The sequence below is a fragment of the Lynx canadensis genome, chromosome F2 (genome assembly GCF_007474595.2).
Source record: "Lynx canadensis isolate LIC74 chromosome F2, mLynCan4.pri.v2, whole genome shotgun sequence".
NCBI classification, from domain to species: Eukaryota; Metazoa; Chordata; class Mammalia; order Carnivora; family Felidae; genus Lynx; species Lynx canadensis.
This window is the reverse complement of record NC_044320.2, coordinates 57,510,000-57,534,309: the sequence shown is the minus strand read 5'-3', so window position 1 is coordinate 57,534,309 and position 24,310 is coordinate 57,510,000. Positions and strand designations below refer to the sequence as shown.

At 37.3% G+C, this 24,310-nt stretch overlaps 1 protein-coding gene across 1 annotated transcript in view; it reads left to right on the top strand.

The window, feature by feature from the left end:
* The window catches only part of ZFHX4 (zinc finger homeobox 4), a 184,631-nt gene that overhangs the window by 26,861 nt on the left and 133,460 nt on the right, over window positions 1-24,310 (top strand). The gene's annotated exons all lie outside the window — the stretch shown is intronic.

Below are 24,310 nucleotides of genomic sequence, written 5' to 3'. Positions count from 1 at the left end.
AGCCTTCTGAGTAGTTTCACATAAAAGTCATATTGTTATACTTCTTGCATTGATTGATTTAAATAAAACACAAATATGGCGCTACTCTTGGCTAAGTGTTGATGGTTACAGGGAACAGATGACAAGAACAGTCTACTCCGTGAATACATCATCTTTTGTTTGTTGTCAAACAGGGGCGATCCAAACACAGTGCGTGCGTGCGTGCATGCGTGTGTGTGTGTGTGTGTGTATGTGTGTGTTTTGTTGTCGTTGTTTTTCTGTACAAAACAACAGAGTAGACACATTCTCCCTTAGCATCAGTTGGAAGTCTTCTACTTAACTCAGTTGTTATTTTACATGACCTTTCCCATCTAGAAATGGTTTTATTCCCAATGGGTGGGGCACAAATAAAAATGTTCATTAAATGGCAAATATACTTTTATCTTTGCTGGAAAAAAAAACTATGCAGATGTAATGAATATGTGCAACTGGTGAACCCCATTTATTACACAAGTTGTCTCTGCTTTTTCTAAATCCTAATTACTGGTTAATTTATTTTGTGAGTCTGTTTACTGGATTGGCTTGATCGTCTTGGTTCTTGTACAAACGTAACAGATTCATTTCTATGATGAATAACTTGGTAACTTATTAAAAACTTCTTTTGTCTAGAGGATATTAAAATTCAGAAAATATTGCAAGCCATTAGTCATTGTAACCAGCTCTAAATATGATTACAAAATCCATTTTGCAAGTGTTATCTATTGATTTATACTAGAAATCAGTGATAACTATACTATCAGGAGTCAACCAGCGATTATAATACCTATGGCTTTTCTAATACTATTTCAAACTATAAACACACAGCAAAAAGGGCAGGTTGTGGCTCTCTAGAGCAGGTGCAGGAATTGTTTATTTGGTTTGGACTGGCACTAATCGTTTGGGTCGTTTCTTGAGGTCCAAATTCTAGATTGGTGTACTGAGCATAAAAGCCTAAAGATGTAGAGTGAGAGTTTGTAACATTGTCCCTGTGATATCAGCGCTCTGTGGGTCAACAACGAAAGCGTTAGATTTGGGTTACAGAGTTTGAGGGGAGTGCAAACCCTAATGTAAGATACAAGCTTCTAAGTTGATGGCATTGAGAATATGATACAAAGGATTCATTGTATTATAATCCATACGTTTTGCTCTTCCATTGTCAACTTTTTTTCTGTTGATACCTGACCTGTTAAAACTTTTAGAATACCTAGGAGAAAAAAGCAAACATTAAGTTTGTATAAATAATAGATCTCTCGACCCTGGGAGCTATATAGAATATTCATGAACTGTGTTTATATTCACACCGCTCCTCTAACACTTTAAATTAACATGTTGTGAATAGAAGATATAAACGTACAGATTTTTCTATTTTATTAATCTCATGTGGGGAGCTAAAGAGAGGTAGAGTGTTACTGTTTATTTTCTCAGGAAAGGTTGTTTAATCTAATTGTTTGATGATTATTTAAACGTGCGTGTATATGTGTGTATTAAGTTTATCTATTCACTCCGTGAGTATGAGTTGATCACCCTCACTATCTGCAGAGCAATTTGCTAAGTGTCAGAGTTACTCTTGAAGTTCCTTTTCAGGGAGAGTTGGATATTGCCTTCGAATGTATAACAACCAAATGAGATAAAAGCTTGTTTATAAAGAGGGCTTTAAAGCAGAGAGAGCTTTAGATCCTAGAACCAAAGGATGTATGTACTCTTCCCTTAAAAATGTTGTAAAATCATATAAAAATTTACTCCCCCCCCCCGTTCTTTATTTATCTCTTAAATACTCAAGTGTCTTTGTAGTGTAGTGTCTAAAAATGGTAAGCCAACAAACAAAAACACACTTGGAACAAAGTTACCTTGAATTAAGAGAAGATTGAGGAGATAAATATTTGAGCTGTTGAAACTTGGTGTTGGACAATCCAACTATATTATTTTGCATTATCCTTCAAGGAGCATTCATTATCCCTAGTAGTAACTAGATAAGTACTCCAGAATAGGAATGTGTTGAGGTTGCCTTCTCTAAACTGATTTATAGAAACTGTATGAGTCAGATATAGAGGATTTTCAAGTGTAGTGATGAGAATATTAGCAAGCTTGGTCGGCTTGTGTCGGCAAAATGAAATTGCTTCATAAGTAACATTAATTGCTTTTAAATGAGAACCTTACAAATTGGCCTGGGCCTGGGAAAAAAAAATGATGGTCTGTAATAGGCTAAAATATTAAAATTAGAGTTAAAATAGTTTCTGAGTTAATGACTAGACAATAATCTCCTATATAAAATTCATTTTCATTAGGAGTTTAATTTACATCATTTTGCATCGTGAATTATTCAGACTTTAAGGGAAAGTGACAAGTAGCAGTTATAAGACAAATACAGAGCTGTGAGAAAACAGCTTTTCTCGTTATTGACAACATATTGATTCATAACACTCTAAATGCGGTTATGTGTCAGTTCGATTTGAATAGACCACTTTACCTCTTGCATTGTCAACCTGGAGCAGTATTACTAAAAGAAGTGTGTGTCCTTATTTCAGTTTAAGGAGGTTAAAGGTTAAAGGTTGGGGGTGAGCTTGAAAGCATCATCTGCCTAGCTGCTTAACTTTAAACTGATCAATTTAATGAAAATCTGTTTTACAGATGTTGTTTTAATGTATTTGGCAGGATTTAGGCAGCTTTAACATTAGACGTACGCTAGTAAAAATTATTTCTTTATTTGACCAGAACAACACCTTTCCTTTTATGTTTAAGGTAGAAGGCTTGCGGGTTATGGTATTTTGGCAAGGAACCCAGAGGCAGAATGTGTTGATGATCTTTCCATCTGGACTCAAAAAAAAAGAATACCTTTATGTCTATTGCTAACGATGACTGCAAAAACAAACAAAGCTGTATTCATTTTTTGGCAGTATTATTTTCCTTAGAATTTTTTTTTAAAAAGGAATTTTGTTATTGTTAAGGAACTCTTTTCTTCAAGCAGAATTCTCTGAAGCGCTAAGTTAAGCACTATTAAATTTTGATTTTTTTCCTCCAGAAATTTTAACGATGAAGCAAACTTGGTCTAGGAAATTAAAACAATAAAATGAAACTACATATTGCCCTTAATCTTCTCTTTCAATGTATGAAAGTACTTTTAAAGTGAGGTTAGTAAATGCTAAGTGAGAGATAGCCACAATCAGGGTTGTAAGGTAAAGTGTGCCTGTGTGTGTATTTTCATCTACATCTAGATTGAGATATAATGCAAAAGCAGTGTTTCTTAGCCAACCACTTTATTGTGTTTGATTATATTCTTCTAATCCCACACCTTTGCATCCTCTACAGATTTCTGTCAATTGATAATCACATAATATGTCCTCAATAATATTTGTAGGATGAATACATGAATCCACTGAGCTATGTATTAAAAACAAAAACAAAAACCTTTACTTCCAACCCTCCTTTTTAAAAAATGCATCGCAATTGGTCTACCCCTTAAATGATCCCAAACTTTTCCTAAAGAGTCGAGTAAAAAGATATAATGAAAGCCACTTAGCACTACCCGTTCAAACCGAAGAAGAACAAATATGACTTTGGCCATATTTCAGTTTTACAGTTAGTTTACCTTGGGCTCAGAACGGACAAGACTTTTGCAGGCAGCTGATTGGTCTGCCCCCATCCTCTGCAGGGCTTGAAAATCCTCTTGCCACACCTGTAATTCAGCTGCTCTTATAATATTATATGTATTTTTAAGTGAGGTGTTCACAGCTTTGCTGGTTCAAAGTCAAAAGCTTAATTATACCCGCCTTTTTTCTTCCTGCATCTGCTAGGAGTGAAGCAGAATAGTCTGTCTGAATTCCGTAATGCTGTTTTCATATTTGGATTTCAAATTGGCTGAGAGCAGTGAATGAATCTCTTGTCTCCATGGTGAGCAAAGGAACACACGTGGGATTTAGTCCTAGGTAACTTTTAGTGTAACATTCCCCCAAGGAACATTTTTGGAGTTTTCTCATTAGCCATGTTATGGATGAAAGCATCCGGGTTAAGAACTAAAATCAAGGTGTGGGGGAGGGTCACAGAAGAGAATGCAAGGAGCCACGTCGGGGAAAGTATGTGGCAAGGAAATAAAAAATGGAATAATTAGCTTCACCTACCATTTTGCCTCTTTTTTTTTTTTTTTTTTTTTTTTTTTTTTCTAGTAGGAAATAATAACCCGATCAGTTTGGAATTAACAAAGAATCACAAGCATTTTCATTTCAATAGGCCCGAGTCCAACTTTGCAATTTAAAATCAAATATACCAGATATGTACCGTTTCAATTATTGAACTGTCATTGTCCCGGTGTGATGGTAAAGGAGGTCAGGAGATTGTGTGGTGCACATTTGCATAAAAGTCATTGTGCAGAAGGAAATTGGAATATGTGTGTGTATCTACGAAACCAAACAGGTTTCTCTTAATCTTATTCTAGTCATTTGTTTAGATGAAGAAAGCTGTTTTCAGAGATAAACAAAAGTTATTCTTTTCTGCTGCTAAACATTAACCTGAATATGGAAATTTTTACACTTTTTGTATTAGTTTCAGATTTATGTTTCTTTTGAGGTTGAAATGCAGTGTGAAATTTAATTCCAGTTGTAGGATTTCTCTTTAAAAAAGTAATCACAACTCAAATTATTCTATTGTATTCTCATATAAAAAGACATGCTTGCATAATACTTATAACTAATAAATACGCAGATCAAATGGAGAGGAGCTGGTTAGCTAATAGCAACTAATAAATCACTGGTGTTTTCAGATCGCGATGTAATTGGCCAGCCCTATCTGCTGTGTCTACTTCTGTTTTTAAGCCTGACATTTGCTGAAGCACAGCCATGTGTTATAGCATGACTACTCCAGAGCAAATATGGACTTGCTCCCTGCTTTCATATGGCAAGTAATATATTACACTGTGAGCCGAGCCCCCTCTTTGTATTCCCCTAGAAAAAAGAATGACCCCAAATCTATCTATCCGAGTGTAAAATATGGATGTGAGTGCACATCCACCCCTAAAAGGATTACTGTAGACCAGGCATTAGCAACCTACTACATCCATGTCAGAACAGATGAAATGATTTTTAGTGTCTGAAATTGTTAACAAACCCAGACAAAACTTAAAGGCGGCCGAGTGCGCAAAGGAACCCTCCTACTTTATTTTTGACGTGTCTTTCCTTAACCAGTGCTACCATCTCCCTACACATCAGGCACTCGCTCTTAATGCTCCTCTCTGTTTCTTTGAAACCCTTCCTGTTTTATCCCACCTAGATCTTCTCTTCATGGAAATGCTCCAGGTTGCAAGATTACCCATCTAATTCCCCAAAGAAAACTAGCATTCCCTTAATTAAGGGGAAAAGGAGCCTTTTCGTAAAAGCAGAATAGCGCATCCAAAGGTGTAAATGACCTTCTAGTCTTTCCCAGGGTGCATTTTGTCTTAAAAGAACTGCTTAATCTGGATGAATTTCGAGCATGTGAGGGGGTGTAGTGACCTTGTCGGGGATGGGGCTTAGGTAGGGCTGTGCCCGACCCTAGGACCTTTCCTCACTCATCTCCTTCTGAACACCGCCACCAACCCACCCCCCCCCCCCGCCCACACACACACATCGTAGTGCTTCTCGTCTCAGAAACACAGTAAAAAACTTGAGGCTACCATTCACTTCGTTTCAGGACCATGTCAACTCATACTTCATGATTTATGTTACAGCTTTTGCGTAACTTGTGTCCATTCTGTCTCATGTAAAGTGTAGGTATGGTTTAACCAAAAGTAGTAAATCGCTTATGTGTCACCCACCCTGAGGTCATGTAGGTAATGCAGACGAAGGTGTTACCTCATAATTAATGTGCTCTCCCGGCATGCTTCTTTGGCTTCCGTTTAATAGTCCCTGTCAGTGGAGCTTGTTTAAAATTGCTGAAATGTTCGAATGGGTGCTGGGATGCCACGCAGTAATGCAGCCAGAGTCATATGTTAAGCAGGCCTCGCGCTGCTGAAAGGGTCTTGGCCCGGGGTGGAGTGAGGAGGAGCTGGCATGTGCATAATGACCGTGGTTCTGCTTCCAGAACATCTGGCCTGCCTGAGTTCTACTGGAAATGCTTTACCGAGTTTGCTTTGAGTCTGAGCCTATGCTCAGGCTGAGTTCAATTAGACGTGGAGATTTGTTCATTATTCAGATAATTCAAGCCTTAAAAGGCACTTTTCCCAAATTATCAGTGTATTTCAGGAGAGCTTATGATGATATGATTTATTCGAAAGAGGAACAGCGATGGAGGAACAGCCCCCTATAGCCCTTGAGGAAACATCATCACAGATCCCATAACCTCAGAGCAGTACAGTGCTTGGTACAGACACAAGGGCTAAAGTTCTCTTTGCAGGATGTCTCAGGATATCCTGAATGATATCCCCAGTTTTTCTTCTAATAAATACAGAAACATTGATTGAGCACCTACTATGTGCCAGCTTTTAAAATGTCTCTTGTTTATGGAGACCCATTAACGTGGTAGGATGTAAGCCATCTGCTCTGAGGTGATGCTTCTGAACTCAATCTGTTCTCCAGTGTGGCAGGGATATTAATAAAATTAAGGGCTGAACCCCATACACTAGCCATCGAAAGCTTCCAGGAATTTTTTTCAACAATGGTTGGTCAAAGGACTGAGTGTGACTGCTCTCTTAACTTAGGTCATCAGTCGTTGTAGAGCAATGTCACTTGATTATCTTGACTTCCTCTTATTGCTCTCTTACATTGGAAGACTTTATTGATCAGTTTCAGGCAAGGGTTATAGTGGGAATTTTAGGGCAGTATAGAGCTTTTCTGTTAGTTGAGACATTTATGTTCTTCATGCATAAGGATGCTGGATGCATTACCTGGAAAAATGAAAAAGAAAACCACTTAAAGGATGCAAAATGTCAGATTACAACTTCAGTCAACCTTCTTATAGGATCAGGGTGATGATTTAGTTTGATTCTTGAAGAACCTTTGTAGGTCCAGTTTATAATACTGTCAGAGTTCTGCTTAAAGATGAATTATTACAAAGACCAGCTTGTTACGATCATAGATAATAGCAATTGTGTGTGGCAACATTTTATTTCACTCAGTTTCATAATCTTATATTAATATTCTAGTTCTCTTATCTTTAAGGAGAAGTACTTTTGTAGCCTTGAATACATTACTTACATATATTATATTGAGAATGTACACATAAATATAAAAGTATCTTGAGACCATACTCTTAATACTTCATTGATTCAGATCTTCCCAAAGCCTTTCTTTCACTGGAAATGTCATAGAATATGCATCTCTCTTTTCTTGTTGCTTACGGGATAAATGTCAAGGTTATATTTTCCCATTAGGCAATTTTTAAAGAGCAATGTACAGGAAGGTTAAGGTTGAAGAATTCTTTGTCTCTGGTTATCTGCTGATAAAATTAGTGAAATGCAGAGCTGAAGGTGGAAAGAAATGAGCTATTGGTAGGTTCAGCTGTATCACTTAACTCAAATTTGGGAGGGAAGCTTTTAAGGTTTTAAAATATTGATTTTTTTGAGTCCATGATGATGTGTCCTGTGCCAAGAAGAGCCTTGTTTATAAACAGAGTTGGCAAATGACTATCTGTATGTGATTTATGAGATATTGGGAAGAAATCTTACCAAAGATATCCCTTCTTTGGATGCCAGATATTCTGTCAACAGTAAAACCAAATTGATAATTGACTTATCCATTTATCCATTTAAAAAGAGGACATAAGTTGACAATAGTCATAGTAAGACTTTTTATGTGCATTTTCTCATTTACTCTTCCTAACAGTTGTATGTTACTATTCCCATTTTGACATATGGGAACCTGTTATTCAGAACAAAATGCCCTGCTCAAGTCTTCCCCAATGGTAAGAACCTGTGCTGGAGTTCCAGCCCATGTTATGAGGCTTTGCTAATAAGAAAACTTTCTGTTGCACTTGAGGATAGGAGGAGCAGAAAATGGGAGAGGAAACTGAAGGCCTAAGTGCCATAGGCAAACTTGCCAATTTTGTCTAGGGCTTAATCATTTTGGAGCACACTTTTATTCTTTCAAGTTCGCAGATTCCCTTAAAGATATAGCAGATGCAATGTAACGTAAGAGCTGGCCAGTATGGATGCGGCCAACTAGAGCGATGGACTTAACACCTGTTGGGTCATCTACAAGCTGGAAAGGGAAACCACTGGTCACAATTGTTACCTGAATATCTCCTGTCACAATGAATTCTTTCACATTAAAAAAAAAAACAAATTTCCTTTTACTGGCATTTTTGGGTGTTGGTATATTAAATAGAAAGAACTAATAGAATATTTATCACTTCTAGTGCCTGAGCTCTCAGTGCTTAAGCACCTTTGGAAGCTGCATGAACTCATTCAGGTCACCAGGGTACTTCAGCAGTAATGTACTAAATGGTACCCCTCTGACCTGAAAGAGGGAATGTGTCTCCCTAAGCATTTAACTTCCTAAACAGGAACAACTAAAGCACCGTCTACCCTCTGCCCAGAACTCAATTACCTTTTCCTGACATCCTTATAACTGCTGGAGGAAGTGCTGTTCATTTGCTCCTTATTAGAATCTTAAAATATAATCTTGTGTTGAATTATTATTATTATTTTTTTTTTTACTTTTATCTTTCACTTCTTACTTTGATCAATTTTAGTGACAGGATTCCAGAAATTTTCTCTCCACCATATGTTTCTAATGCGCTTCCTTCCTCTCTCTCCTTGAAATTTTGTTAATGATTCCAATGCAAAGCCCCAAATCTTGTTAGAACTATTTGCACTGACTTAACTTAGAGGTACTAGGGGAAATCTGCCTTCCTAAATCTGGCTACCTCTTCCTACAAAAAAGTGTTGGTAGTCGACATTGCTGCAGTTGACCACATTCGCTAATGAAATGTTCTTTTATTGAAAAGAATAGTCTTACTTTTGAAATGACAGAATTGTTAGCAATACAGAAGCTCCCAATACCTATAACTGGTCTGCGTATAGCATGAACGGACAGTCTGATAATTACAAAGTGTAGTACCTTTCAAAGGCTTTAAATATTTCTAACTATGCATTTGGCAAGTCTAAAAATAACACTAGCATATATCCTTAGGGCCTAAAATCATTCCCTGTTCAATTGTAAGAAATCAGGTAGCAAGTCTGATTGCCATCACCTCTGAGAGAGAGTCAGTTTACAAGGCATCTCCTTTAAACGCAACATATATTAGCATTTACCACTGAGTAACTAAGGAAGTGACATCATACATGGGGGAGGGGGAGGATGATTCTTAATTTTCACACCAAATAAATAAAATTGTTTTTAAAAATAAGATCAGCATGCTAAAATATGAATGATGCAACATCAGGATATACCTTTTAGGATTTGATTTGTTTGGTGAATTTATATTATACAGTGTTTTAGAAGGGAGATAACTGTCTCCTACTTACTATATGATATTATTGCAGGAGAAGGGGAGAGAGAGCGGGAGAGAGAGAATCCCAAGCAGGCTCTGCACTGTCAGCACAGAGCCTGATGTGGGGCTCAGTCTCATGAACTGTGAGATCATGACCTGAGCCAGAATCAAGCATCAGACACTTAATCAGCTGAGCCACCCAGGCACCCCAATTATCACAACTTTTTAAAGAGAAGCCCCTCAGTGTCCTTTGAGAAATAATTTGGCTAAAAGTAAGTTCTGGTTTATTATTACTTCTTGTTTATTACAATTAAGTCATTAAAAAAGCACATTTGGATGGAACAATTGTACCAAGTTTTTCCATGATGAGCATTCCCCGAGAAGAATAACCAAACAATCAAAGTCATAACTAAGTTCCTTAAAAAATAGACCTAAGGGGAACTCATAAATAACTTTTTTTTTCAGAGAAAAGCAGTCTTTGGCTCTCATAATTCCTTAAATATTAGAAAAAATAAGATGGGCTTTATGAAAAATTATTTAGTTTTTGGAGTGCTGATTCCTAACACAGAGGATAGAATGACTGCCTTTAAGTCATCAGTGCAAAAATGTCTTCCTAATTGCTTAATTTTGTCAATTTAAATGTACATTTCCAGATAGACCTTCAGATATAATATTTACTTACAAGTTTTTGTAGCATATATGAGGTCATTCTATTCCTTCTTATAGAACTGTAGCTACAGTGAAATTGGTACATATAGCACTTTTCCAAATAGTGAACAATTTAATTCTTTATCAATGGGTGTAGAAAAATGTACATGTATTCAGTTCTCATATGTTGAATTATTGAAAAGTCAAGATGTCAGTACTTCAATAATGTTTTCAGTACATATCCAAGGACACCTACTTATACTTATTTTGCTCAAACCCTGGAAAAAATGGCATGCATGCATTTATGGATGTGTGTGTGTGTGTGTGTGTGTGTGTGTGTGTGTGTGTGTCTGTGTGTCTGTGTGTGTGTGTGTAGGAGAGAGAGGAGAAGAATACAGTATATGAAGACTTACTTTTACAAAATTGATGATCATGAGTTAATCATTAATAGCCACTTATTCTGTTTTTTAGTAAATGGCAAAAATCTCTTCCTGCACATTGCAAGTGTTCTCAGTCTCTAGAGATAATAAACTTTGATGCTGTTGTGCAAGACTCATCAGCAAGCACTGAAATCAGTTCTGTATGTACACATGACTAATCAAAGGTTCAGGGATCAGGATATGATTTGGTAAAAGTAATAGGTTCTCCAAAAAGTAAATGGCCTCACTAATTGTGGGAGCACATTAAGCCTTTTTCCCCCCTTACAAAAGGCCCTCGTCCCCCATTGGAGTAGATACATTTTCACAAAGCTTTGAGTGCTAAGTGTTTTAAAAAAGTGTCTTTAAAAGCAAACATGTTTTCAAATTAATGCCTACCTAATCAGTGCTCTATTCTTGTGTTTATCTTAAAGTCACAATAGATACCATAAGACATTTAGACTCAGAATGATCCTTGAAATTCAGGGAATTGGGTAACCAGAACAAGTATCTTCAAATATCTTAAGCTGATCAACTGTGGGGAATTGATGGAATAAGACAACAATCTTATTAAGCATGAAATGATATAGGAAAATGTGACTAAAAGTTTCAAGAAATCAGTTCTAAATTAGAAATGGAAGGGACTAAAGTTATATGCTACAAAATCTACCATGTGAACAATGCAATGAATGTTGAGACCACTGTCTTTTGCTTTGCCTTTTTAAAAAAAAATTTGCATATATATTGATACAAAATTGATATATAATTTATATTTATTGAATGTAATTGGTATATAATTCATATTCCATGCTCTTAAACCATTTAAATTATACAATGAAATGTTTTATTTTTTAAAATAATCTCTATGCGCTACGTGGGGCTCGGACTCACAATCCCAAGATCAAGAGTCTCATGCTCCACTAGCTGAGCCAGCCAGGGGTCCCACAATGAAATATTTTTCTAGGATATTCAAAGAAGTATGCACCCATCACCATCATCAATTTTAGAACATTTTCAACACTCCAGAAAGAAATCCTGTCCCATTTAGTCCACTCCCACTAATCCCAAACCCCCTTTCCTGGCACTAAGCAACCATTAATCGCTTTCGGTCTGTATAGATTTGCCTAATCTGGATATTTCATGTAAAGGGAATCATGCTATATGTGACACTTTATGACTTATTTCTTTCATGTAACATAATATTTTCAAAATTCACCCGTCTCGTAGTATGGATCTATATTCATACCTTTCTACTATGGGATTTCCATTGTATGGATAAACTGCGTTTTATTTATCTTCTCATCAACTGATGGGCATTTGAGTTGTTTCCACTTTTTGGTTATTATGAATAATGAATAATGATGCTGTGAACATTTGTGTACAAGTATTTATGTGGACATGTGTTCTCATTTCTTTTGGATGTATACTTAAGTGTGGCATTGTTGCTTTACTAGGCTGTCTTTACTGCCAGTCAGTGCTTTTTTTTTTATGTTTATTTATTTTTGAGAGAGATTGAGCAGGGGAGGGACAAAGAGACAGGGAGATGGGATCTGAAGCCAGCTCTGTGCTGACAATAAAGAGCCCCATGTGGGGCTTGAACTCACGAACCCTGAGATCAAGACCTGAGCCGAAGTCAGATGCTTAACCAACTGAGCCACCCAGGCACCCACTGCCAGTCAGTTCTTATTCTGTATCTGGTCAGCACCTTCTTTATCCTTTAAAGAATATTACGATGTTTTTGTTTTTGTTTTTGTGTTTTTCCAATCACCCAAACTTATTCATCTTCTGCTTTGGCCAACAAATTCAGTGAGAAAATTAACCCTAACATTTACTGAGCACTTATTAGGTGGCAGAAAGTCTTCTAAGTTAAAAAAGAATAACTCATTAAATCAAACAGCAACCCTATTAGGTAGGCACTATTATTATGCTGATTTTGAAGATGAGGAACTAAAGCAATGAAAGCTTAATTAATCTAACGCGATGTAGCTGGTGAGAGTGACAACGGAGTCTGAGGATTTGAACTGAGATTGCCTGGCTCCAGCACCCATGGTCTTAAACAGGACACCGTGTCACAGGGAAGATCTTACATGGAGAAGGATACCTGGAAAGGAAGGCCTTGTTTGGGGCAGAAGGGATGGAAATAAGAGTGTAACCATAATTATTGATCTTCAAAAAGAATATGAATCCCCTGAGAGAGAAAAAGAGGTAATTGTGAGATAGATAGAGAGGGAGAGACTTTGAGAAGTGTAGTGATGGAGAGCAAATTAGAAAAATCACTGATAACAGTATATAGTTCTTTTTTATGTCAGAATGTAAACTGTTTGGTTCATACAATGTTCTCTGAAAAATATCTAGAACTGAGCTCTCCATATTTGTAGGAATGAAAAATTGGTCTACTTTATAGTAACATAAATTTACTGAAAGACATTTTGTTAGACTGATGTTCTAGTAATGCACAAAAGCTTGTTTGTTCTCATTTGTTAAAAACACACTGTGCTGAGGGGAGCCTGGGTGGCTCAGTCGGTTAAGCCTCCAACTTGGGCTCAGGTCACCATCTCAAGGTTCATGAATTCAAGCCCCACGTCGGGCTCTGTCCAGACAGCTTGGAGCCTGGAGCCTGCTTCAGATTCTGTGTCTCCCTCTCTCTCTGCCTCTACCCTGCTCATACTCTCTCTCTCTCTCTCTCTCTCTCTCTCTCTCTCTCTCTCTTTCTCTCTCTCTAAAATAAATAAACATTAAACACACACACACACACACACACACACACACACACACACACACTCACACTGTGCTGAACCCTAATGGTGGGTGAGTAAGACAGACACAAAGGTATATGATTCAATTCCTGTCCTCAAGGAGCTCACCAGTCTTTAGAAGAAAACATATAATGCTTTTTATCTGTGCTTCATTTTCCCTTTTGATTTTGCTCTGGTAACAGCCTTTCTGAATTCCAGAGGTTTGCAGAGACATTTTTAGTACTCTATATAACACGTTTTAGCAATATTTACTCCTTTGTGTCATCTAGGAAGTTAATATTTAGATTTCCTGTGGTATTGGGGAAACAGTTAGATTCCTGCATTGCAGAGCTTTGATAAAGAGTGGTTGTTTGCTTCCACACCAGTAAAGATGTTGTCCCATTGTTGGAAAATAATGTACAATGTCAGTAGAATTTAAGTCTTTTCTCTTTCTTGCCTCTCCCTCCCCACCTATGTGATGTTTGTGAGCATGATTTTTATGTTTTCATAATAGTAGAGATATGGATAAACTGAAATACTACTTTGTGCTTCTTTTTTTCTTTTTGCTAATTAGAAGGGTTTTTTTTTCTTTTTGTAGGTATAAAAACATAAATATACTTGTTTTTAATATCTGATCTAATTAGTTACTGGCAAAATAGTCTTAATATTTTATCTATAGCTATTTCAGGCATCATACTATTTTATCCAAACAATTATTAATGTTCTTTGAGGTTTTCCATTTCCAAAGACCTACTGATCTTAGCAAAACCTATCGACATGGGTACAGTGAGGTTAGGGGCTGGGCTACCACTATTCCTACTGTTAGAACATAGCATTTCTTCTTTCTCTTTTACAATGACAAATTAAGGGGGAATTATGCAAGAAAACATGATAAACTCCCATGTTATCTCATGCTAAAAGATTCTCTGGAGCTGCTTTCTTGAGTCTAAAACATAGTGAATCTGAAAGATTGACTGCCTATGTCAGCACTTAGGTCTATGAATACCAACGAGCTTAATAAACACTCACAAAGTAGGTATCACTCTCTAATACCCTTCCATCATTAATATATTAGGGGTGCAGAGTGGTGGGAAGGTGTGGGGTGGTGTCTCAGAGAAATACAGTGAAAGAAATGCACATCTGTCTTTCCCCTCATCCATGTCTACAGCTATCCATGCATCTCTCTGTAACTCAAGAAAAGTTTTAAAAAGAAAGGAGAGGCATTTTCTGTCATAAAGTGTCCAACTAACTTTCTGACTCTTTATGTGGTTTTTGGCAAGCATTTCTGTGCCTTAGTTAATATATTAGTAAATGGAGAAAAAAAAACACTCCACTGAGTTCTGTAGATCTTAATTAAGGTACAAAAATAGCTTTGAAAAAAAGTCTTCTGAGATGAAAGCTTTTCTTATATGTGGAAAATATTACTCATGTCTTGTCAGCATATCTACTCTACTGGCATTGCTTTTTTATACTCGGAGATAACTTCTGCTTTTCTTATTATTGGTCAGACACTTTCCCTTTTTAATTTGTATAAGTGCTCTTGGTTACACTATTATATCTAGGACGTGTCATTCTTGAAAAGCCATTCGTAACTTTTATCTCTCCGATTGGCCTTCAGTTGAAGTTTGCTTTGAAGAGCAATGTAGCTACACTCATCTACTTGAAAATGGGTAAAGATAGCTCATAGAAGACCACTATTTGTGTATTACTTTATGTGCTTTAACTTCGATATTCATTCTTTCTTAGAATTTTGCCCACAGGGAAAGAGCTATGTATTACACCTTTAAATACCAGTTTTCAAGTCTGCCGGGTATGAGTTTGCAAATGAGAAGTAGTAAGTGGAACTCAGAACTGGAAAAATGACTGTTTAAAGCTTCTGTGTCTGGCATTCATTTTAGTTTTGCCTTTAGTCTGGTACCACATTTTTTTCATCTATAAAATGGGTTCTGAGTTACCATTATGATTACAAAGTTAGCATTAACAGTTTTTGAGATCTGGTCTAAATACAATCACTTCTGTGGTTCTCAGAGCTGAATTTATTCTTAACTTTCACAAGGATCTTACCTTAAATTGCTGATGTACTTATACATATATCAGGTTGCCAGTGTTCTACTGTTTTGTTTAATCCACAAATATATGTTTATGTATTTTTCTTGTAAACAGGAAGCAGGGTAATAATCATATATAAACAACTAAACTATATTCCTTCCTTAATCCCTCGTGTTTTTTTCTTTTACTTATTTGATGCTAATCATTTCATTGACTTATTTACTGAGAGTGCACTCTGTCAGGCCCTATGCAAGGGAATAAGGATATAGCATCAAATAAGAAAGACACTACAGTTACAGTTTAGTAGAGGAGACAAACATTAAACACATAATCGCATATTAGGCAAAGCAATAGTTAATTGCTATTGTAAACAAATAATATAAGTTTTTAAAAATAATCTGGAATATTTGTGTTATTAGTACGTAAATATTTGTATAAATCACATTCTTCTAATCTTAGAAGAAAGTGGAGAATTTGAATGAGACACTGTATTGAGGTATTTAAAAGAGTAGTGGGGGGGGGGCGCTGAACTGAATTAACATCACTAGATACTGGCTGTCATTCAGAAAAAAGCACTTACCACTGAGATTTTATCAGAGTAAAAGCACTTTAAAACTTTTTGGAGTCATGAAATGTGCATGTGAAAAAGCATTCTAGAAATGGCTGCATTTCCAATTGACATATTTGTGCAGAATATGATATGGAAAGTTGTATGAGATGAAGCTGATCATTAGGCTTCCTGTTGGAACTTTGAAAACATCCCCGTTCCAAGGCCACGACCTCTGGGGAGTGGAGGCGGGGGGTGCGGTGCATCTAGGAATCTCCTCATTTAAAGAGATGATCCTGATAATCAGCCTGATTTGGGGATCGCTGGACTAGAAGATTTTGAAGGTCATCGTAGATCTACAGACTCATGAGAAAATAGTGAATGTGGTGGTTGTACTAAGCTCGGCTCTGTTCACATTTGTTCCTCCCATGTTCGGAAGATAAACTATGTCTTTTTTAAATTTTTTTATTATATGAAATTTATTGTCAAATTAGTTTCCATACAACACCCAGTGCTCATCCCAAAAGATGCCCTCTTCAATGCCCATCACCTACCCTCCCCTTCCCTCCCTCCCACCCCCCATCGACCCTCAGTTTGTTCTCGGTTTTTAAGAGTGTCTTATGCTTTGGCTTTCTCTCCCACTCTAACTTCTTTTTTTTCTTTTTTTTCTTTTTTTTCCTTCCCCTCCCCCATGGGTTTCTGTTAAGTTTCTCAGGATCCACATAAGAGTGAAAACATATGGTATCTGTCTTTCTCTGTATGGCTTATTTCACTTAGCATCACACTCTCCAGTTCCATCCACGTTGCTACAAAGGGCCATATTTCATTCTTTCTCATTGCCACATAGTACTCCATTGTGTATATAAACTACAATTTCTTTATCCATTCATCAGTTGATGGACATTTAAGGTTTTTCCACAATTTGGTTATTGTTGAGAGTGCTGCTATAAACATTGGGGTACAAGTGCCCCTATGCATCAGTACTCCTGTATCCCTTGGGTAAATTCCTAGCAGTGCTATTGCTGGGTCATAGGGTAGGTCTATTTTTAATTTTTTGAGGAACCTCCACACTGTTTTCCAGAGTGGCTGCACCAGTTTGCATTCCCACCAACAGTGTAAGAGGGTTCCTGAGAAACTATGTCTTTTAATGCCCTCTTTGAATCCCCTCCTTTCACAAAACTCTAGTATTTTGCGGGGTCTGCCCATGTTGCATATTCTGTCCAGGGAAATCATGGAAGGCATTGCCCTCTGTCTTGAATATTATCTTGCCTCTCAGGACAAGAGTCTGACAACATGTTTTGATATTTAAAAAAAAAATCCCATTTCAGTAGGAAAAATGGCAAACCTTTCTAAAGAAAACCTTTCTGTACAAAACAGCTGTTCTTTTGTTGAAGGTCTGGCACTTCAGTGAACCGTCGGGCCAAGAAACCATTTCTGAGTCCAAAAGTCAGGTAAAAAAAAAATCTAAGGCCCCTGTATTGAATTTTGTAGGAATATCTTTTTTGGTAGATTTTTGGCATCATGCTTTGCTTCATCATAGTTGCAGAAATCCACTCTTCCTTGTACATGAAGATATCCCCAGGCAGCAGATATATAGTCTCTTTTCTGAACAGGAATCTTACAGGTCTTAGGAGAGCCAACTTTCACAGACCTGCTGGGTTGGATGCTCATTTGTAGCCTACTATAATGATTCTGCAATTTTTTATTTTCTTGCTATTCAAGGAAGGCAGATTCTGAGGTTTGTTTTTGGAGTTTTACTTCATAATAGCGTATATTTTCTCTTTCTGTTTCTCTCCATACACATGGAGATAAATGTGTGTGGGTATGAGGTGTGCATGTATGTGGGAGCAGGATGTGTGTGGGTATGTAGGTATAGACGTGTATATATTTCTTTATCCTGTTTATGAAAGAGAACTGTGTATTCTATGATCTATAACTTGACAATTTTCTTTTAGTAATATCCCATCTTTTCTTTCTTTTCTCCCAAATATAGCATCTAATACAGATGCACTGGTAGCTACAATGACAACCAAGACTAAAAAGAAGCAAATAACTATGGTGCCCAATTTCATGAGCAACAGAATCTACATTGCCATAATGTATTACTCTGGAAAAGTTATTGTATTTAACCACTTGCAAGTTAAAAACTGGATCTCTATGTACTTCATAAAAGAGGGTCTTTTTTGTAGGTTGCCATGAAATAATCAATCAGTTCTGTACAAGAGCGACATTTTAAAATGTGTATGTACTGTAAACTACCAATGTCAAACTGTATCTGAGTCCCACTGGCAATATAGCCTGTGCTCCACAAGAGACCCAAACAAAACAAGCTCCCTCCCCACAGACTGAAAGAGTCAGACTAACCAAATAACTGGGTGATTTGGTTAAAAAAAATTATTTCAATATTTTGCTAATATTTTGATTGGCTTGATCAGTTACCTGAGCCCAGCTGGTACCTACAGATCAGGATAGAAGTTCCCTGCCTTGCCTGGGGTGAGCCCTGGGCCTTTGGTTATTTAAGGATATTGTTCAATGAGCATACGTAAGTGTGCTATAAACGTGCTATAAAATAAAACCTTTCGAGTTTTGTGCTGACGTAGAAGACATAGTACAGTATTGTATATTTGTGTGACCTAAAGCATTTTGCTCCACTATGACAGACATATCATCTTCCTGTGCCAATATAAATGCAAGGACATTTCATAGTCATAATCTGTTAATACCAGTTAGCAGTGTCACAAATTAAAGCATTAGTGGATTTGTGTTGCTTGAGGAAGCAACTGATATAAAATACCAGGAGCTTGAAGGAGTGGGGCAGTTTATTGTAACATAACTCTGCATACCGTAAGGGCTCCATGCCCCTTGGTGTGTGGACCTTCACAGAGAGCTGGAAGGAATAGCTCATTATGCAACAAACATATTACTAGGAAACATTAGGCTAGATACATTCTCAAGAAAGTAATTTTTGGTGATCAGCAGACAACAAAAATCTAAAGAGGATTTTTTTTTTCACAGAGAAAGAAAGATTTTACTGCTTTTTAAAAATTTACATTTGTAGTTCAGGCAAAAAAAAAAAAAATCTTCCCAGGATGCAAAGAAGTGCATTTTCTACAGTTGCATTGTTTGGGAGCTGTACCTAAATAAAAAAATTAGTGATGATTTTCAAAAGGTACTTTTACAGGAACTATTGATAGTCCTATAACAGAGATTTGGGCCAAATCATTAATGTTGATATTATCATGATGGATACATAACTCTCTTATCAAGAGACTTGTAACCTAGGAATATGGAAAGGATTGTGTAAAGTATGGAAGGAATATTAGAGTAAATCCCCTCTTTAATTTTAGTAGTGGTTTGAGAGAGTAATGCATTTATTACTGTAGCACATTTTGTATTTGCCTAGGCATTTAAGTGATTTTTCATATTTCCCCTTTTTAGCCTAGATTATGGATATATTCTGAGAGAAAGTTATAGGGAATAACAATTATAGAGAATGAGAACCCATGGTTAAAATTATATGCACATTGAACTACAATGAGGGTATTAAAAGTATTTCATCCCATTTGTAAAATATCTTCCATGACTCTGAAAGGGCAATATTTTTTCCAATTATATCTGCTTTAGCCTGCAAATGGATTACCTTATGAGAACTCTTATAAAGCAAAGAGTCCAAAAATAATTGAAAGTGTAAGGACAGATAAGCTGGGCATATAAGGGCCCTGAGCAAACTTCTTGCAATAGCATTCACAGAACAGGGGAAAAAAAAAAGTTTATCTTAACTCCTGCTCAGGACCAGATGAACATTTTAACCCTTAGCATCATGATGCTTTTTATTGACAGGGAGTGCCTCCTGTGTAATTTCTGGCTCGATTCTCCAGTGTCTGGAAGATTGCATTTTGACTTTCTCCATTATTAATAACCAGATCTGATCTTAGGCTTGTCCAAGGTCAGGCGGGCTGGCCAGGTCAGCCTGTTTGTGTGTATGCATGAACTGTCACATCTACTCAGAGTGACAGGTAGAGGATGAGGGCGGTGAAACCAGGGTGTTAACCTTCAGACCACCAAAGGGAGCCTCTTCCTGCTGGAAACAAAGACCCCTAAGGATGTGGCCACCTTTTCCACCCCGCCCCCAGGCTCATTATATTTCCACAAATGATGCTCTGTTGAAGAGCGCATTTCAGAAGAGGTAAATGATTTAAATCATCTCAATAAAAACAATAATGTATGTTTGCCTTATTGTTCAGAACTTTTAATCAGATTGACAGTGTCTTATGTGGATCAATTTTGCATGGCTTTTCCTTTTCTTAGGTAAATAACTCAGCTACTCTAGAGTGTGTTATCTTTATTCCTGAAATGCCCCCCGTTTCACAAGTCAAAAGTACAGAAGCTCTAAAGAGTATGGGGCGAGACACATTTTAGAAACCAGATAAGCAACTTTAGAAGCTGCAGAATTTGTAGTATTTTTCTATAAAACATATCAAATAAACTCATTTTTCCAAAAAAAATCTTGCCTTTCTGGGTAAAAATTCCTAAGAAGCTATTTGGTTCCTAATTGATTTTCTACGTCAGTTGTTCATTGAATAGATAAGTAGTGCCTGTGATATTTGATTACAGAGCAAGGCACCCATTTAACCTTCTGTTCTTTCCTGGCCAGGATTTCAAATACAATAGAACGTTCCTCCCTGAGGCTCAGCAGGATTAGACAGCTAGCGGTAATCCCTGATACGCTGAAATAGACCTGATGGAACTTCACCTCACTTGTTTAGGATTATGCTCATGAATTCCACTCACCCGGCAGCATTAACCCTTTAGAGACTGGGGCTAGGATATTCTATCAGCCAAAACAGTAAAGAAGCAGAAACCCACTAGTAGATTCTGAGCAGTTATGCCTCATTTCTTGACCGCCGTATAATAATAATTTTGAAGTTAGCACAGATACGTGTTCTAAATTATTTTTTTTCGAAATTCTGTGGCTTCAATATATGTATCTCAAGACTTGTATTAATCTATCTTCCTAAGTATAATTTTGTTTGAGAAACTTTATGAAAAGTTCTAATCTGTGTTACAGCTTTCCCACCATGGTCACAGTTAAATCATCTTGTGGAGGTGAAGGATAAATGACTCCCTATAAAGTAGGTCCTTGATAGTCTAGGTTAACTGGAACCAAGGCAAGTATGAAAATCCCCAAACCTCATTTTAGCCAGAGGTTTCCAATCTCTTCCTTTTCCTTTCATTAGAGCAAATTCCATAGGTTTGAGTTTAATTTTCTCTCTTTTCCCTCTGGGGGATATGAAAATGAGCTAAGAAATGGCCAAGAGGCAGGAAATCAGTGGGTGAAAAAGAACTAGTAAAAGGTATAGTTAATCCACAAATTGGAAAGTCAGACCCATGTTAATCAAGAGATGAAAGGAAGAGCATACACTCTTTCAATGCAGGTTGCAGTACTGGCCTTTATCATGGTTTTTTAATAATTTACATTGAAATCTGTTCCTGACACTATTAGGCCATCAAAATGAGGCCCTTGCAAAGTCCCAGGTTTGAAATGGATTATTAGTGATGACTAACACAGTCTGGGAGAGCCCCCCAATCGTTATGGAAGTGATTACCTTGAATCACCTAGGTCTTTTTGTGTTGACTCTTTAAATATTCATATTCACAACTAGTTCTATTAATTATTGAAATAAGTGATTCTGGTTTTGATGATTAGAAGATTTCCCACCATCCTCATAGGTTTTAGAAAAATGTAAGTTTTATTTGAGAGACTTAACCTCCAAACAAAGCTATGATGATGAATACGACCTCATTGCCGTTGGTAATATTTCAAGGTTAGAGATAATTTAATGCTAAAGCATTGGTACATCCACCTCCTTTCCTGAAACTGCCTTTGTTAGTGGTCCTTAAGAACGCATTAGATTAGAGACAACATTTGTTTTTATTAAGAAATTTTTAGTAGAACAAATACAATCACAGTTTAAAAGAGAACTATGAAACATTTTGGAAGCATTTTCTTTACCACCTTCTTCACCCTACAGATTTACTGCAGTTGTGACGATAGCCAACGTCAAGATTACGGGAGGAGAAATATGGTGCGTCCCTTGTGCCCTGAAGCTTAGTTTTTTGTAAGAACTTAAAAAAATCCAGCGAGTAAATGGATGGGATTAAGGCTGAAACAGTGGTCCTGCTCTAATAATATTTTGGATTTGTTTGGTGGGGAGCAAAGAGATACATACTGTGAAGTGGGGGCTGTGACTTGAAATGATTCTGGCAAATCTTTAATTAACAAATCCTCCCTCTTACTTTTTTGTACAAAATATCTCATTTTCATGTGTTTAGAGAGCGAAGATGGCTTCTATTGTTCCATTTAAGTGACATATTATTCTAATTAATTGGGAAAGTGCTCCCATGGGATGGGTGACTCGAGGACGGAGGCTCTTAGGCTCTATCTTTACAGTGGTCCTGGATTTGCCCTTTTCTCCTGATGGGCTTTTACATATGCTGTTGCTGAGATTCCAGTTCTTTGTTGTATGTTATAAAATTCTATTGCATCAGCATGAACAAAACAGTAATATTATAGATGTGAACCTTTCACCCCAAAAGACATATAACAGATTGAAAAGCTCCAGATCAGGGTAACAAGAATGCTTGCAGCCAGCATGGATGGGTTTACAGATGACTAAAAGCTGGTATTAATAAATCTCGGAAGGAGAAGAATAGGAGGAGAATTTACTGAAGTCTGTGAAATAATAAAGGGACGTGAAGCTAGGCCATGTGCATCTTTGTACTGTGTGTCAGAAAGAGCTAGAAATCCTTCCGTGTAACTGGGAGAAAACAAATTTCAAAGTGACAAAAGAGAACTTGGTGTTTGTTTTTCTATTTGTTAATAAAAAGTAATTTACCTCTGGAATAATTGAGTTAGAAGATTCTGGAAAAACCAATTCATCTTGGAATCATAAGGACAAAGGAGACCTTGAGGAGTCTCCTCCCTGGCAGACAGGCAATATTAAAACCATCCCCCAAAGAAGTCCATCTGTATTATTTTTAAAGAGAAGGAACTGGTTTAGTTGTGGCCAATGGAATGCTTTGTGACCACATGAACAAAGAGATAATGACTGAAGAGTTTACAACTCTGAAGCAAATCCATTGATTCTGCAAACTTTGTTCATATAATATGCTGTTGCAAAAATTCTTAAGTTTTGTTTAAGGAGTTTTGCCCAAATAGTATACTTGTAAAACCACTTTTAGGGTACCCTGGGATATGCAAACTTGATTAACACATGGTCCTTGCCTCGGAGATGGTCAAAGATACATACGAACAACTAATATGCCATATATAAAACCCCTACATTTCGTATCACAGCAAAATAACTAAAATTCTATGTAGCGAGGAATGTTTTACGTGCACTGTATTGTTCAGTCCTCACAACAGCCCAGTGAGGTACATGCGGTTCTCACTGCACTGTACAGGTTAGGGAATGAGGCATAACAAGCTCAGGTGTCTTGCCCAGGGTCATACAGACAGTTGAGAAGCCCAGGATGTGAACCCACTCCTCTGCCTGGAGGCTGTGCTCTTAAGCATCATTCTCTGCTACTGACGCTTCTCCAGAGGCTGACATCAATCTGGAGTCCATGGACACGTAGGACATCCATATGCGAGCTTCAGAAAGGCATGGAAGGTGAATATCACAAGTGTATAAAAGGTATGCATTTTCCCACTGAGGAGCATGTCCATACCTCTTCTAAGATTCTCAGACCCTCTATGGGGTGTTGGTTGAGCATCCAACTGTTCTTTTTTGGGTCAGGTCATGATCTTGGGGTTCATGATTTTGACCCCCATGTGGGGCTCCACACTGGCAGTGCAGAGCCTACGCTTGGGGTTCTCTCTTATTCCCTCTCTCTCTGCCCTCCTCCTTTCGCACTCATGCTGTGTGCTCTCTCTCTGTGTCTCTCTCTCAAAATGAATAAATAAACTTAAAAAAGAAAAAGATTTGCAGGGCCTCTAAATTTAAGAACAGTCTTCCTAGAATATGGACTCAGAGAGCTACAAAGTGGTAAGACCTTTGACAAATGGAGGAGAGTATGGCCAACTGGGCAAAATGAGAGCAGATTAGTGTTTGGATGGACTCCTACAGGATTCGATAAGCGGATGTCAAGTTTGGAGATGTGGAGAGGAGGAGGAAACCCATTGTCTGACTCAGGAAAGAGCTGGTTGTTTTCTCCCCAAGTTCCAATCAAGTCAGTATAATTTTAGACATTCACCTTCTTAGTAATAGGTGACTGTGATCTAGGCATTAGTAAAAGCAGTGCATGTCCAGAGAGTGCATGGGTTTGAGTAACTATGGGAACTACTTTACCTTCTCTCCCATTCAGTCACTGATCTGTAGATGTCTGCAAACATTTCATTTCAAATATGATTGAAATAATCCTGAGTCCCAAAAGTAGATAAGTCCATTGTTTTATTATTTGTAGTATAGTATTTGAAGTAGAACAATGCTCTCCCAAAA